This window comes from Scylla paramamosain, chromosome 22 (assembly GCF_035594125.1).
Source record: "Scylla paramamosain isolate STU-SP2022 chromosome 22, ASM3559412v1, whole genome shotgun sequence".
Classification (NCBI taxonomy): Eukaryota; Metazoa; Arthropoda; class Malacostraca; order Decapoda; family Portunidae; genus Scylla; species Scylla paramamosain.
Genome location: NC_087172.1, coordinates 5,423,368 through 5,438,897, shown reverse-complemented (window position 1 = coordinate 5,438,897; position 15,530 = coordinate 5,423,368).

Here is a 15,530-nt window from a genome sequence, read left to right as displayed (position 1 = left end):
TATCATATATAAAGGAAGCAAACATCTAAACCTTCATTCATTTGTCACTATTTACTTAATATATGTGTTTATAAACGAGACAAAAACGAAAAGTATAAATTACCCATTCTTATCACATATATAAAGAAGCAAATAGATCCATCACCTGTTTTTTTTTTATATATATAATCAACAAACATGTAAACCTTCATCCATACCTCACTGTTTACCTCATCTCCTCGTACCTGTGCTTATAGACGAAACGAAACGAGAACTACAACACACGTAAATGACAAAGCCAAGAGACCCAGTATGGAAACAGCGGCCACTTATCAATGAGTGAGCGATAAACAAAGGCAAACAAGAACGATGGGCAACGAATAAAGAAGCCGCCCAGGAAATCCCAAACAGTCACGAAGATTTATGAAAAGCGGCACTGAAATTACTTACGAGTTGGATAAATTTTAGTGATAAATTTCCCACTGAGGTCCGATGACTCTCTCTCTCTCTCTCTCTCTCTCTCTCTCTCTCTCTCTCTCTCTCTCTCTCTCTCTCTCTCTCTCTCTCTCTCTCTCTCTCTCTCTCTCATACGCCGTCAATAAATGCTAAACTTTAGTCATTCATCTAACTTCTTCCATTTACTACTTCTCGTCCCTTCACTCACTCCCTCTCACTTCCTCTCTCTCTATAGACTCCTCAACTCTTACTCTTTCAATCCCTCAAGTGTCTCTCAGCTTCATCCTTTCCACTTCAACCATCAATCACTTTACCCTGCCAATTTTCACTCCCTATTCCTCAGTCTCACATTAAAAGAAGCAATACATTCACAATACACATTAAAATTACGACTGTGTTTCCCGGGTACTATAAAGAAGCAGCACGGACGTGACACTGAGCACTGACACTAAGAGAGGCGAGACAAAATGAGGATGAAGTGAGAGTTTAGGAGAAAGACTATGATTTAAACTCTGGAATTCCCTGCCTGCTTTTGTATTTCCTCCTTCCTATGACTTAAACTCTTTCAAGATGGGAGTTTCAAGACACTTATCCTCCAACTTTCGATGGTCCATTTAGCTGTATTGGCACCTCAACGGAACTTTTTTTTTTCCTTTCATTTTGTTGTCCTTGGCCAGAATCCCTCTTACATAAAAACCTACTTATTATTAAATAGAAGCGAAGAAGAGTAAGGGTGGGGTGCATTTTCTAAACCCCCAGCACTGCAAGAATCAGAAATTTTACGAAAAATACTGAACGCCTGGCTTCTGATCTCTCTCTAATTTCAGAAAGGGGCAGAACAAACTTCGCTTCGTTCAACTTCTCAGAAATTGATTTCCTCCAGCAATCCACTCGATGCAATCTTCCAAACAACTATTCCCTCTTCTTAGATGACACACACAGCTTTCGTCCTCTCATACGTGTAACATTCTTGGTCCGTCCTTCACTAAAACTCTGAGTTGGAAATTTTATATCTCATCTCTTTCCAAAACAGTCTCTAAGAGTTGGGTGTTCTGTGTCGTCTCACCCAGTGTTTCCACCTCGAAGTCAAAATGGAAGAAGTCTTGGGGTGCACGCTGGTAACGGTGATGTTGCGTCTGGGCTGCACTGTTGAGTGCTCGATAACCCTCTTCTTGATCCTTTGCTACGTAGGTTGCTCTGAAAAATTACTATTGGCATCTCTTTTTTCCAAACTGGTTACTCCTTATGGGGTTTTCGCTCGTGTGTGGAGTGTGTGTCTCAGATAAAGGGACTCCACAAATACAGTTCTTCTTGACAAGGTAGAATCTAAAGCTTTTTCGTCTTTGCCTGACTCTCTTCACCCTCTCCCTCGTTCCTCGTCTGTCTACCTTATGCATCGGAAAATTAGACAATAGTTCGGCGAGAGGTCCGCCTTGCTTGTCTTATTACATGTTGATTCTTTGTTTGATCCATGCATCGCTTTCTTTCCAAGGTTTATTAAAGTGTTTTATTAGTTTATTAGTGTTTATTAGTTGGGTTTGCTCTTTCATCTTTTTTATTAGAAATTAGTGAGGTTTAGGAGAGTAATATAAGGAGTGAGTGCACAAGTAATTTGTAATAAGAAAACCAAAAACTGAAAAAAAAGCAAACCCAACTAATATTTTGCCTCTACACGTTGATCCCTGCTGGCGAGGGAACCTCAGAGAGTGACGTGCAATCGGAAGTAAAAGTGAAAGCTTAAGAGGTCGGCAAAAGGCTGCGGGATGGACATCAGGTGCCCCTCTGCCTGCCCGACTTCCATTTTCTCTATTTACGGATCCCATGTTTCATCTTTCAAATATTCTGTTTGATCTGTCTGTACTGTGGTGCATCTCTCTTGAACTACCTATGATTATTGAAATGTTCTTTTATGTACAAGTCTCATATCGTGAAGTCGTTTACTGTGTCTGATTTTAAAAGCTTAAGAACATAAGAAAATAAGGAAAGCTGCAACAATCCGCTCTCCTACCCGAGACAGTCGCAGCATGGAACGTACAGGACCTACTTATCATCCTCATCTGTGAAATTATCCAATCTTATTCCAAATCTCCCTAATGACTCAGCACTAACAACGTGATTACAGAGTCTATTCCATTTATATCTCTTTCATGATGAGAATTGCTCTTCCGTAATTTCGTTCGTTTCATTTATTGATTTATTTTATTTTATTTTATCTTATTTATTTTTGTTTATTTATTTATTTATTTATTTTTTATTTATTTATTTTATTTTTTTATTAATTAATTTCTTTTTTTTTTTTTTTTACGCATGAGATGTGTTCTTGTATTACAAATGCTTGGTGTTTCACTTGGCATGATTTTTTTTTATCATATGTGTGAAATAAAATTAATCTTCTCGTCCTCCAGTGAAGGACATTGTGTTGTAATTTGTAATGCGTCCACGTAATAATTAATTTGCTATTTACGTGTTTATTTCTCTGCTGTTCTATAATCTTGGAAAAGGAAATATTCCTTTAGTTTTTCTTGATCTCTCTTTTTTTTCCCCTGAAAACGGTCTTCTATAAACGAGCATTTTCCAGATTTGATAGTTTCATTTTATATATCTTAGTATTACTTTCTTCTTCATATGCGTCACTGGTGTATGTCATTTATGTGTGTTATCTTTCAATGAATTTAGAAAATCTGATTTTGTAAGGATGCTTTAACCAATCCTATATAGTTTTAGGAGTACAAATGGTAAGATCAATGACTTTATCTTTCAGCTTTTTATTTTCCTTTTTCTTAGAAAGATTTTTTTTTTTTTCGTTTCTGAGCAAGTGGCTGCACAGGCTACATTATCTCTACTTCATTTATTATGTCCGCGTTGTCTTCGTTGTCCTCGTCTTGTCCCCCACTACCTGTTTGCATGATTTTGGCCAATGGTGGGCCATTTGGTGCATTGATTCCAGGAAGGTTGTTCAGTTTATGCATTTTGTTGAAGTTCTGTATTGCAGGATCCGAGTTCTGCAATACTGTACAAGTGTGTTACGTCATGCATGTAAATATTTTGATTTGAATATCCGCCGTGATGCTTATGTTGGAACGACGTGCTCTGTTTGATGTTAGTTTAGACTACAATGCTGTGTGTGGCTTTGTTCCCCCTTTACTTTTTCTGCTTATTATTTCTTTCCCTTTGGAGCCTTTAATTGCCGAGGATCTATTGTCCTGTTTGTAGTTTATGCATTTTTCATCCGTTCTGGCATTCTTTCCATTCGTGTTTTCCACTGAACATTCCATCATATTTTGCAATCTTTGTCCTGGAAGCACAGACTCGTGAGGTGGCCCTCTAGTGTATAATATGTCATACACATGATGCTATGGAAACCTTTTTGTTCTCTGTTATAAGACGGGACATTCATAAGAAGCATTGGTAGTCTTGGCTGCCACTTGGTACACCTTTCCCTAATCACTAATCACTTTGAGACATCTTTACTTATTCTACAGCCACATCCAATCTCTGAACTGGGAAGAAATCGAAAAATGTGTTCTTTTTCATTGTTAACTTTCTTGTAGATGTTTATAAAAGCTTCATGCATTGCTTCCACTGCTGTTAATTGTTTCGTGTCGCAATGAAAGGGTTAAAAAGACAAGAAATAATGGGTTCATACTTAATAAAACTAGATTTAAAAAAGGAATAGGAAGGATTGGTTCTCAGAGTTACAGATGAATGAAATAAACTCAGTTACCACATCGTTAGCGCAGTTACCACATTGTTAACGCATAGTCTTTGAGGAGCCTTAAAAGAAGATTAGACAAAATTTATGATGAGGATAAAATGTGGAAAGAGGTGGACAGGTTTCATGTAAGGACTGCCACGTGTAGGCCTGCTGAATTCTTGTAGCCTGCCTTATTTCTTTATGGTAGCAACTGTATGGGTCGCATGAGAACCAAACTAATCAACACTACCGTATTTGCAGACAGTCCTATTGAGAACTTCAAGTGTTGAAGGGCACGAACCGCTTAGCCAATCAAAAGCCATCCCGGTTCTCGCACCCAGGACTGCTACACTAAAACATCCAACACCAGAACACCCACTGGTGACCCTTACGACACCCACTCCTCTCTTTGGTGACAGTCAGTGCCCTCCCCACCTTCCCCCCTTCCCCCAAACACAATCCAGGGCGGCCTCCAATCAGCCAATCAGACGCAGCCAAAACTTCCCTCCACTGTTTACTGCAACGGTGAAAGTTAGACAGGAGTGACAGGGATCCTTGGGCGTAACGTCACTCTTGGGGGACAGGCAGACAGACATAGACAGACAGGTTTGGAAAGTATGTAAGTAGAGGGAACACACACACACACACACACACACACACACACACACACACATACACACACACACACCATTTTCTCTTTTTATTTACTGGTCTCATTTTCATTTTCTGTTTCGAAGGGAAGAGAGGAAGGAAGGGGGGACAGGGACGGAAGGAAGGGAGGGAATGGAGAGAGGGAGGGAGGGAGGGAAAGAGGGAAGGAGGGAGAGAGGAAACTAAACAAACTTCGTACACAACAAAGATAACAACGGACGACCCGAGACTGGAAAGAGAGAGAGAGAGAGAGAGAGAGAGAGAGAGAGAGAGAGAGAGAGAGAGAGAGAGAGAGAGAGAGAGAGAGAGAGAGAGAGAGAGAATCATGTTTCACTTTTTAGGTTGTTAAAGTTTCATCCACTCTCTTCCCTCCTCTCTATCCCTCCTTCACCTCTCCATCTCATCTTTATATTTAACCTTCCTCCTTCCTTCAGCTTTTTTCCTCTTCTACCATCCTGTCCTGACCTCTCCACCCCTCCATCGTCTCTTCCTCGTCCTTTCATTCCCTTCCTCCTACTTCCTCCGTTCCTCTCAACATTCCTCATTCATCTCCAACTTTTTCCTGCACCCTCTAGTCTCAACCTTATCCACGTGTCCCTCTTTCCTTTTCTCTTTCTCCCCTTCTCTCCTCTCCTATTGTAACCTGTCTGTTTTTTTTTTTCCTCCCTTCTCTTTCTCTTCTATCTTGTTCTTATCTATTTGCTTCTTCCTCACCTCTCATCTTCTCACCTTACCTACGTTTCTTCTCTTTCTCTTTACTTCCACCTTCTTCCTCTCCTCCTGTCCCGAAGAAACACGTAGAAGACCCAGAGAGAGAACCGTAGCCCCTCAAGTCAATACTTGTCTTTTAGTTTTGCCTTCTCATTGTCTCTTCTTTTCCTTCAGTTTTCCTCGTGTTCGTTCACCTGCGATTTTGGGCTTTGGGAATGAGGGAACGAAAGAGAACGGTGGTTTATGGGACCAATACGATGTACTATGACACTAATAAGGCAGCGGACGTGGGAGGGAGGGAGGGTTGTAGAGGAAAAGAAAAACATTGGTTGTCGAGAAGAGGACAAAGGCAGCGCGACACAACAAGAGAAGAAAAGGTGCAGCAGGGGGAGTCTTTAAATCCTTTATCACGTCAGCCTTAATACAGTACAAGCCTTAACCAAAATTCAGTTCCTTTAGGTGCAGTCCTTTACTAATTAATTCTTTAGCAACATTTAAATTATGCAGTCCTTCACACTCAGCTCTCCACCAGCAGACTTTCACCTACTCAACCCTTCATTACTCGATTCCTTCACTAAATCAGCCCTTCAATGACTCAAGCAATTAGCCCTTCAGTAATTTTGCCCTTCAGTAAGTCAGTCCTTCGCTTTCACCTACTCAACCCTTCATTACTCGATTCCTTCACTAAATCAGCCCTTCACTCACTCAAGCAAATAGCCCTTCAGTAATTTAATTAATTCAGCCTCTCACTCACTGGGCTCTTCACAATTTTCTCCTCACCTATTCACTCCTTCACCATCATCACCTTTTCACGAGCAACCCTTCACCCGCTAAGCACTTCACAAGCTCCCCTACTAAGAATACCCTTCAGCCACAGCATCTCTTCAGTAATTCAATCTTTCACTCACTCAAACCGTCACCCAACAACTTTTCGCTCACCAATCCCTTCACAAACCCTTCATCAACTTTATCCCTTCACCACCTCATTTCTTCCTTGACTCAGCCCTTCGTCGACTCAATCCCTCCCCTCAAACCTTCACCAGCATCATCCCTTCACTCACGAAGACCACGAGCCCTTCACACCCACATTCCCTTACCAATTTAACCCTTCATCTACCCCTTCCTTCACCACCACAATTATCCTCCACAACCTGTCACATGCTCCACCCTCTACACTCTTCACGTCCACTCCCTAGTCATCACCACGCAAGTATTTCACCAGTTTATCCCTTCACCTACCCCTTCATTCACCAGAACAGCCCTTCCACTCAGCCCACCACCTGTTCCACCCTCTACACTCTCAAAATCCACTTCCAAGACAGCACTAAGCTAAGTCACCAAGCTCTCGTCTGCCCCGGGAGTGTCCGCAACAGGTTCTGGCCAAGACTGCAACTCGAGGAGACTCCCTGTCCCTTTAATAGCCTGGCGGGGACCCAAGAGCAAGGGACAACAGGTCGCTACGGTTGCATACTGTTACCCTCCACCTGTTGAAGTGTGCATGTGTTTAACCCTTCACTGCTATATAGACACATTTTCTCTTTAACACCTATAACTTTTTAGGCACTTTTTTTTCTTTTCTGTGTTATTTCTGTAGTGTAGACATATTTAAAGGCTAAGTTAATCTTCTATTAATTATATTTTCTCTCCTGCATCTACATGTAAACAATTTCTACAGTGCCATGAGAATTAGCAAAGGATATCCGTAGCATTGAAAGAGCTAAATAGCAGATTTGTGTTGAAAATGCACCTCAGTACGATTTTTTTCTTATTATTTTTTTTCCCACGGTCTGTACCCCTCTTACATAAAAACGAAAAAAAAGAAAAGAAGTACAGAATATTAAAGTTAGCTCATTGACCGGAGGGATGAAGCAGCATGTGGTTGGTGAGATGGTGAGGACGGTGCAACGATCACCAGTGCATGAGGGCAGGACTGGTGCAACTGGCGCGTGGTGGTGCCTGGTCAAGCTGGCAGCGGCACAGGTGGGTTATGAGCGCCACGCGCCGCCGCTCACCGCCCGCTAATGGAATCCACATCACGGCTGGCATTACTGCGGCTATATTGCATTCTTTTTTTTTTTCGTTGCTTGGCGCAGATTTCATTACCTCGTTTGACAGCCTCATTGGCCCTGAGTTCCGACGCGATGTGTTTCGGGGAGGGAGGTGGTGGGCAACAGTAGCGGCCGTGCACACACACACACACACACACACACACACACACACACACACACACACACACACTCGGAGGCTAGCTCGTAACTGAACTTTTTTCCTTGTCATGTTGAACGGAACACACTGCGAGCTTTTATAACAACGTCTAGTTTTTTTTTTTTTTTTATTATATTTAAACCAAGTGATAGCTAGCCAGATTATACGCGTGGCACTGAGGGTGCGGCAGGGGGCAGGTGGTGTGGGGCAGGGCAGGTGCTCAAGAGAAAGCCACGGCACACCTGCGGCCCACTAGCGAATAATACAAAGCCGCGGTGGATGGGCTGCGTTTATAGGTGTTCTCAGGCCCTGGATGCCCCATTAGCATTACCCCGAAGTGCTCCTCGCGACGGCCACACCTGGGTCGTTGCCTCACGGTCCCTGGAGCCTCTGGGTACTGCCTGGGGGAAGCATAAACACTGGGTTCCTCTACGCGCCCCCTGCCTCCGTGTCTTGAAGTGAGGGTGAAACCTTATACTCGCACGCAGATACTTTTTCACCTCCCAGTGTTGCTTTGTATCTAAGTACCATTAAATCTCGCCACTGGTATTTATTTTTCACGGGATGATATTGAAATAATATTAGTGTTTTCATCTGAGGGTTAGGTTAGGTTGGATTTAGATTCATTCATTTAACTTATTTCAGTGCTGGTCGTTTCATTGTGTAGATCACGACTTGAAAACCCATCACATTTTTTCCGAGATATAAAAAGTCTCAATTAGTACGCTAAAGTTATTTCCATAATACCTTTTCATGTTCAAATATTTTTTTCTCGTTCAACCTCAGACTAAACGAGTATTTTCAGCAAACGCTTTCACTTGTAATTTAATCAGCCAGTCTGTTTCTTTGCGGGACAGCCTTGCCCGAGGCGCCACCACGACCCACGCCGCCGCCGCCCCGAGGGGTCCGCCACACGCCGCCTGCTGAGGCTGACTTAACTGAATTTGGCAGCTTTGTAAGTGGTGGAAATTCTGGGAACTTTGCTTCAATTAATGCTGTCCTTTTGAAGCCAAGCTGCTCCACCAGCACCACCACAATCACCACCATTACCACCACCACCACCACCACCACCACCACCACCATTCATCGATGCGCTTTTAGAGAAGATGTACACTTTGAACAAATGTTTTAGTGCTCCAAAACTCCATTTTTGAACTGAATAACTCAACATTAATGTTTTCGGTAAGCATGTAGTGTTTCATTACTTCAAACAAAGCACACCCTGACAGCCACTGACGCTGTGATCACAATAACATCATGATGACAAACCTTCCTTTACGGAGACTGCGAAAAATTACTGATAAACGCAACATTGTTAGGATTCTCCTCGAGCAAGCAATCCAATGCCACATGATACCCTGTACATGACACACACACACACAGAGAGGAGAGGAGAGAGAGAGAGAGAGAGAGAGAGAGAGAGAGAGAGAGAGAGAGAGAGAGAGAGAGAGAGAGAGAGAGAGAGAGAGGAGAGAGACTACCTCCATGACCACTTCGTCTCGACGCCCAACACATCAAGGTCCGTATTCAGAAATGCTCCTCTCTCTCAGCACAACTATTTTCAAAGGCTACAGAGATGATTAATCGGGTTCTCACGAGTGTTTCTCTTACTAATAATGTAGAGCTGTTAATCTGTCACCAGAACCAAAAAAAAACACCCTTAAAAACTCCTATCACTTCAACCAGAGCCTTTTGAAAGTAGTGGAGGTGGGGCCAGAAGTGTTTCACAATACGGTCCCCACCCAGCCCCCTCGTCGGCTCCCCAACACACAGACACCCGCTGATCCTTGAGGCACAGTGCGTGTGTTGCCGGCACGCGCATGGTGAGCCGCGGAGTGCAGGAAGGGGCGATAACCTACGGGCTGGTTCTTGGGACAGGGGACCTCGACACCCTTCCTGGTGCTTCCATAATGAACAGGCTAGTTATGGTTCTTTAGACACTCTTCCTGTTGCTTCCAATACGAACATGCTATTTATTCTTCCTTTAACATTCTTTCTCTTCCTCCAGATACGAGCCGGCTAGTTATTATTCTTCCTTCACACTTTCTGTTGCCCCCAATACAAACTGGCTAGTCATCGTTCCTCCTTCAATATCCGTCCTGCTGCTTCCAATACGAACTAGGTAATCATTCTTCCCTGAGCACCCTTCCTGCTGCTTCCAATATCAACAGGCTAGTCATCGTCCTTCCATCACTCTTACTGCTGCTCCCAAGACGAACACGGCAGTTATTGTTCCTCACTCGGTATGCATGAGTCCAGCAGGCTTCGTCTTGTCGATAGGGGCCTTTAAAAATGTCAGTAAGGAGCTTCAAAGGACGAGATCACTATATGGATAGGTATGATAAGTGGATGTAAGTAGGTATGCTTTATTCAAGGACTGCCACATCAAGACCTGCTGGCTTTTTTGCAGGTTCCCTTTCTGGTGTGTGTGTGTGTGTGTGTGTGTGTGTGTGTGTGTGTGTGTGTGTGTGTGTGTGTGTGTGTGTGTGTGTGTGTGTGTGTGTGTGTGTGTGTGTGTGTGTGTGTGTGTGTGTTTATACTAAATAGATAGACGTCTCTTACGCCTCCCGACCGTTAATCGACATCCAGGCGGGTCTATGTATGTCTGAACCATGTCTTCATTGAGGAATTAATTGATGACTCTTAACGTTTCACTGTTATTTATTTTTTTCATGATAATATACAGCTTTTAAATGAGTAGTTTTTATACCACAGTCTCTTAAAATACGTAGTCATGTAGCTTAGCAATGATTAGACTAATATCATATTCTTCATTTTTCTTTATATCCATGCAAACGATTTGTTACAATGGTCTGAATGTTGACAAAAGACCCCCATAGCAGTTAAAGGGTTAAGGGTCAATTGCGTAACCAGATCCCAACCATCCATACGAGTACCTGTGTTCTGAAATGTTCTGAACTGACATGGACTATTCTCAAAGGCTACATATGATTAGTCGGATTTTCGTTGATATTTTTTCCCATTGGTGATGTAGAATCTTTGTTAAACTTTCCCAAGAATCATGAAAACACCCTTAAAACTTCATATAACTTCCATTGGAGGTGCTGAAAATAGTCGAGGTAGGACTCCGAATGCGGTCAGAGGTGAATGGACTGCTGACGGTACAGTGGGAACACCGGCAGCAAGGAAGACGGTGTTTGAGGGAAAATATCCGCCTACAGAAACTACGTGGTTGACTGTCTTATTAGTGAAGCCGTCAGCAAGGTGAATATTACTGTCTGTTTTTCAAAATAGTGAGAATATTCATACATTACGTGACTGTATGGCAGATGTCGTCGCAAGTCACACACACACACACACACACACACACACACACACACACCACACACACACACACACACACACACACACACACACACACACACACACACACACACACACACTCTCCCAAGTCCCTCCTTTCGCATCCCTTCACACACACACACACTCACGCATCCCTCTTCCAGCTCCTGTTTTTCCTTTATAATTCTTCCTCGGACGCGGGAAAATGAGTGGAGCCGATGTATATCCGAACTGAGATCACCATGTCCGTGTGTGTGTGTGTGTGTGTGTGTGTGTGTGTGTGTGTGTGTGTGTGTGTGTGTGTGTGTGTGCTGTGTGTGTGTGTGTGTGTGTGTGTGTCGAAAACCCGTCACGTTTTCTGGATTTCGCTCCCATTGTGAAGGACGAGGCTGGGTGGAGCTATGGGGGTGAGGAGGAGGAGGAGAGGGGAGAGAGAGAGAGAGAGAGAGAGAGAGAGAGAGAGAGAGAGAGAGAGAGAGAGAGAGAGAGAGAGAGAGAGAGAGAGAGAGAATGGTGACGAGAGGAGAGAACCTGGAGAAGAGAAGACTGAAGTAGGAGAGATGCTGTGATAATGAGCAGGGAGAGGAACTGGGGAGAGGACAGGAGTGGAGAAGTTTAAAGGAAGGTGTATGGTACTAACTAAGATGGATACTGGACTTGGGAGAGGTGCAAAAGTGAGAGATGATGGGGTCTTAAATGAGGGAGAGGCTGAGGAAGAGTTAAGTTGTGGGAGAGAGAGAGAGAGAGCGAGAGAGAGAGGAGAGAGAGAGAGAGAGAGAGAGAGAGAGAGAGAGACGGCGAGAGAGAGAGAGAGAGAGAGAGAGAGGAGAGAGAGAGAGAGAGAGACGTTTTGGGGCAATGGGTGAGAGGTACTGGTGGGGAGCGCTACGGGAGCGAGGGGTAGGGAGGGACTAGGGAGAGGTTAGGCACCTTTAGAGGGGAAAGGGTGAGGCTAGGGGGAGGGAAAGAGGGGACGGGAAGAGAAAGTGGAACAAGTAAGAGGGGAAGAGGCGAAGAGGGGCAGAGGGAAAGCGGGCACAGAGGGGAGGGGAGGAGGAGGTGCAGGCAATATTGGAGACTGAATAGAAATTTCTCTCTCTCTCTCTCTCTCTCTCTCTCTCTCTCTCTCTCTCTCTCTCTCTCTCTCTCTCTCTCTCTCTCTCTCTCTCTCTCTCTCTCTCTCTCTCTCTCTCTCTCTCTCTCTCTCTCTCTCTCTCTCTCTCCAGTTCTGGGAAATTGAAAAAAAAAAAACAATGGAAAAAATACATAAAAATCATTAAAATTTACGTATTGTTTTGTATGTCGGACGTGAGCTTCTACTCTTATTCCTTTTTATTCCCCCTGTTTTTGTTTAGTTTTCCAGGTCACACGTTGCTTTGTGCACGCGGGAACCAAACGTGTGGCTGCGTGGAGGAATCAGCGCCTAACAATCGTCACTAAGCACCCCATACAGTGTCGCGTTTCGCCTGTTTGGAGTGAGCGAGTGTGCCAACATTGTCTGTCCTCTGTGGTGATCTGCGGCGGCGGCGTGAGTGGTAGTGTAGTGTGATGTCACTGTGTGGGGCTTTTATGGTTGGTGTTCGAAATATAAACGCACAGATTTTTTTTTTCCAGTGAGATGTGTGTAGAGTGTCGGAAGTTGAAGTCACGTTATACTGTGCAAGGATATATCCCATGTGTAATGTCCCTAAAGAGCTTATGCCGCATTGTGAACATTTTATTTTCTAGCGATATCTACAGTACGAAAAATAATAATAATAATAATAATAATAATAATAATAATAATAATAATAATAATAACATTGTGCACACTAACGACAATTTTTCCAGTGATATTTACAGTGTTAAAAAAAAAAAAAAGTTATATAATCTGCACACCTATTTTCCACTGATGTTTATATAAAATATCCTAAATAAAAAAATAAAAAGAGTCACGTCATATTCTGCTCACTCATTTTTCGGAGATGGAGTGGCCTCTAAAAAATAATATAATTTTGTGTACATTTACTGGTATTTTGCAGTGTCCCCCCAAAAGTCATGTCATATTTTGCACACTTTTCTTTCTTCTCAGCGATGTGTACGTACAGCAGAATCTAGTGGTGATGGAGACAAGGGCATAGGGACAGATATTCGTTCCTGACTTGTTTCACTTCACAGCTTCTTCAGAGCAAAGCAGAATAAAGTGAACCTACAATAGTCAGGAATAAACTTTAGTTCATGTCCTTGTTTTCATCACCACTGGATTCTATGTGTCCTCGAAATGTCTCAAGATACGTACATTACAATGCTCACAGACAAAAAAAAAATGTTCATATTGTACAAAGTGTTTAGGAAAAAAAATTAGTATTAGTTTACCTCAATTAACCACCAGGTGTCTCATGTCCAGTTCTTCTTGGTCTATGCGGAGCTCTTAACCCTTTCACTGTTATTCGACACACATTTCTTTAATCACAAACCAATAAGAAACATTTATTTTTGTTCTACATTCACCTCTAAACACTGAACTAGCCAGAAATTAGAAGGTTTACTCTTTTAATCACATTTTTCTTTCTTGTTGGAGCTTTTAAAATGTTCTGTGAAGCGTTTCTAATATTGTGAATTGCTGTATACTGCTGTGAAACGGTAATATGAAGCAGTCCATTAGTCCACGTATTAAATTATGTTCTGATTTCTTTTGGGTGCCCACGCTATGGGACGCCGCCGAGGATCAAGCTGCCTAATCACGGTTTAAAAAAGAGATAGGAAGAAATTGGTTTACAAACAGAGTGGTAGATGAATGGAACGGACTCAGTAATCAAGTTGTTAGTGCTAAGACATTAGGGAGCTTTAAGAGAAGATTAAACGGATTTATGGATGGGAACGATAGGTAGAAATAGGTAGGTATATTTCATACAAGGACTGATGGCTTCTTGCAGCTTCCCTTATTTCTTATGTTCTTACCCACAGCCTTGTATTGACAGCTTGGCATGCTCACTAACACCAACACAAGTTTTGATGCACGGGAGGCTCCTTTAAGTTAATTTTGCTGGCTATTAACGCAACACTGAAGCTGGGTGTGAGAGGAAATGACAGAGCAAGTACCGTCACTCATCTCCCTTGTTTCCAGTTAGTTTTGTTATCAATCATGTTTAGATTTCACGTACTTTCTCTTTTTCCACGTGTAAACAAGAGACATGAAATGAAACTGAATAGACTCCCTTGTTTCCAGTTAGTTTTGTTATCAATCATGTTTAGATTTCACGTACTTTCTCTTTTTCCACGTGTAAACAAGAGACATGAAATGAAACTGAATAGAAATGAAACTGAATAAATTTAAACACAAGCGACGATTCTGAGAGGAAGCAGTGCGCGGAATCAAAGGAAATGATGAGAGAGAGAGAGAGAGAGAGAGAGAGAGAGAGAGAGAGAGAGAGAGAGAGAGAGAGAGAGAGAGAGAGAGAGAGAGAGAGAGAGAGAGATCCCTTCATCCTCGCTCTTCTCCTCCTCTGCTTTGTGAATTTTGTCATCGTGCATACTTAGGTCGTGCATTTTACATTCTCTCACGTTAATAGGAAGGCGAATGAAGGGGAATAAAATGACATACGAGTGGCGGTTCTGAGGGGAAGCAACGCACGCGATCAAAGGGAAATGAAAGAGTAATCAGAAGCACTCTCCCTCATTGTTCTCACTCTCTCTCTTCTGCTTCGCTAGTCTTGTTACCACTTATACTTTTTACTTGTTGTTGTTTGTTGTTGTTGTTGTTGTTGTTGTTGTTGTTGTTGTAGTTGACTCATACACGCTTCCTTTTAGTTGTTGTTATTTATATTTTTGTTATTATTCGTATTTGTTATAACTTGTTCTTACTGTTATTTTTGTTGTTATTATTCAGATTAATCATTGTTATTCATATTTGTTATCAACTGTGACTTCATACTTGTTATTACTTATTATCACTCATTCTCGTCATCACTCATTCTTTATCACTCACACTTGTTATAACTCATACTTCTTATTACTTAAACTCGTTATTGTTCAAGCCTGTTATCATTCATACTTAATATCATTCAAAATTGTTATTATTTATAGTTATTACCCAAATTTGTTATTACCCATACTTGTTATAATTCAAACTAGTTATTACTTAAACTTGTTACTATTGACACTTATTATTACTCAAACTTGTCATCATTCATGCTTGTTATTACTCAAATCTGTTCCTACTCACACCTGTTATTCATCAAACCTTTTTCCCCTCACACTCATCACTCACACACGCTTTGCATCTCGTCACCTCACACACGCGTAAACTGGAAGAGGGCAAAAACAGAGTGGATTAAAAAAAAAAAAAAAAAAAAAGGAATATCAGCGGTGGGTCTGTTCTGAGGGGAAGCATCGCGCGGAAATTGTGAGTTTGAGAGTTGTCGGGGATGAAAGTTTGGGAGCCACTGACCTAAACCGTTTGTGGCAAAGTTGAGCTTCACATTTTTCTCTCGCTTCTTTTCCTCTAACAAAAATCATGATGCTCTTTTTTTTTCATAAGTTTTTACAGTTG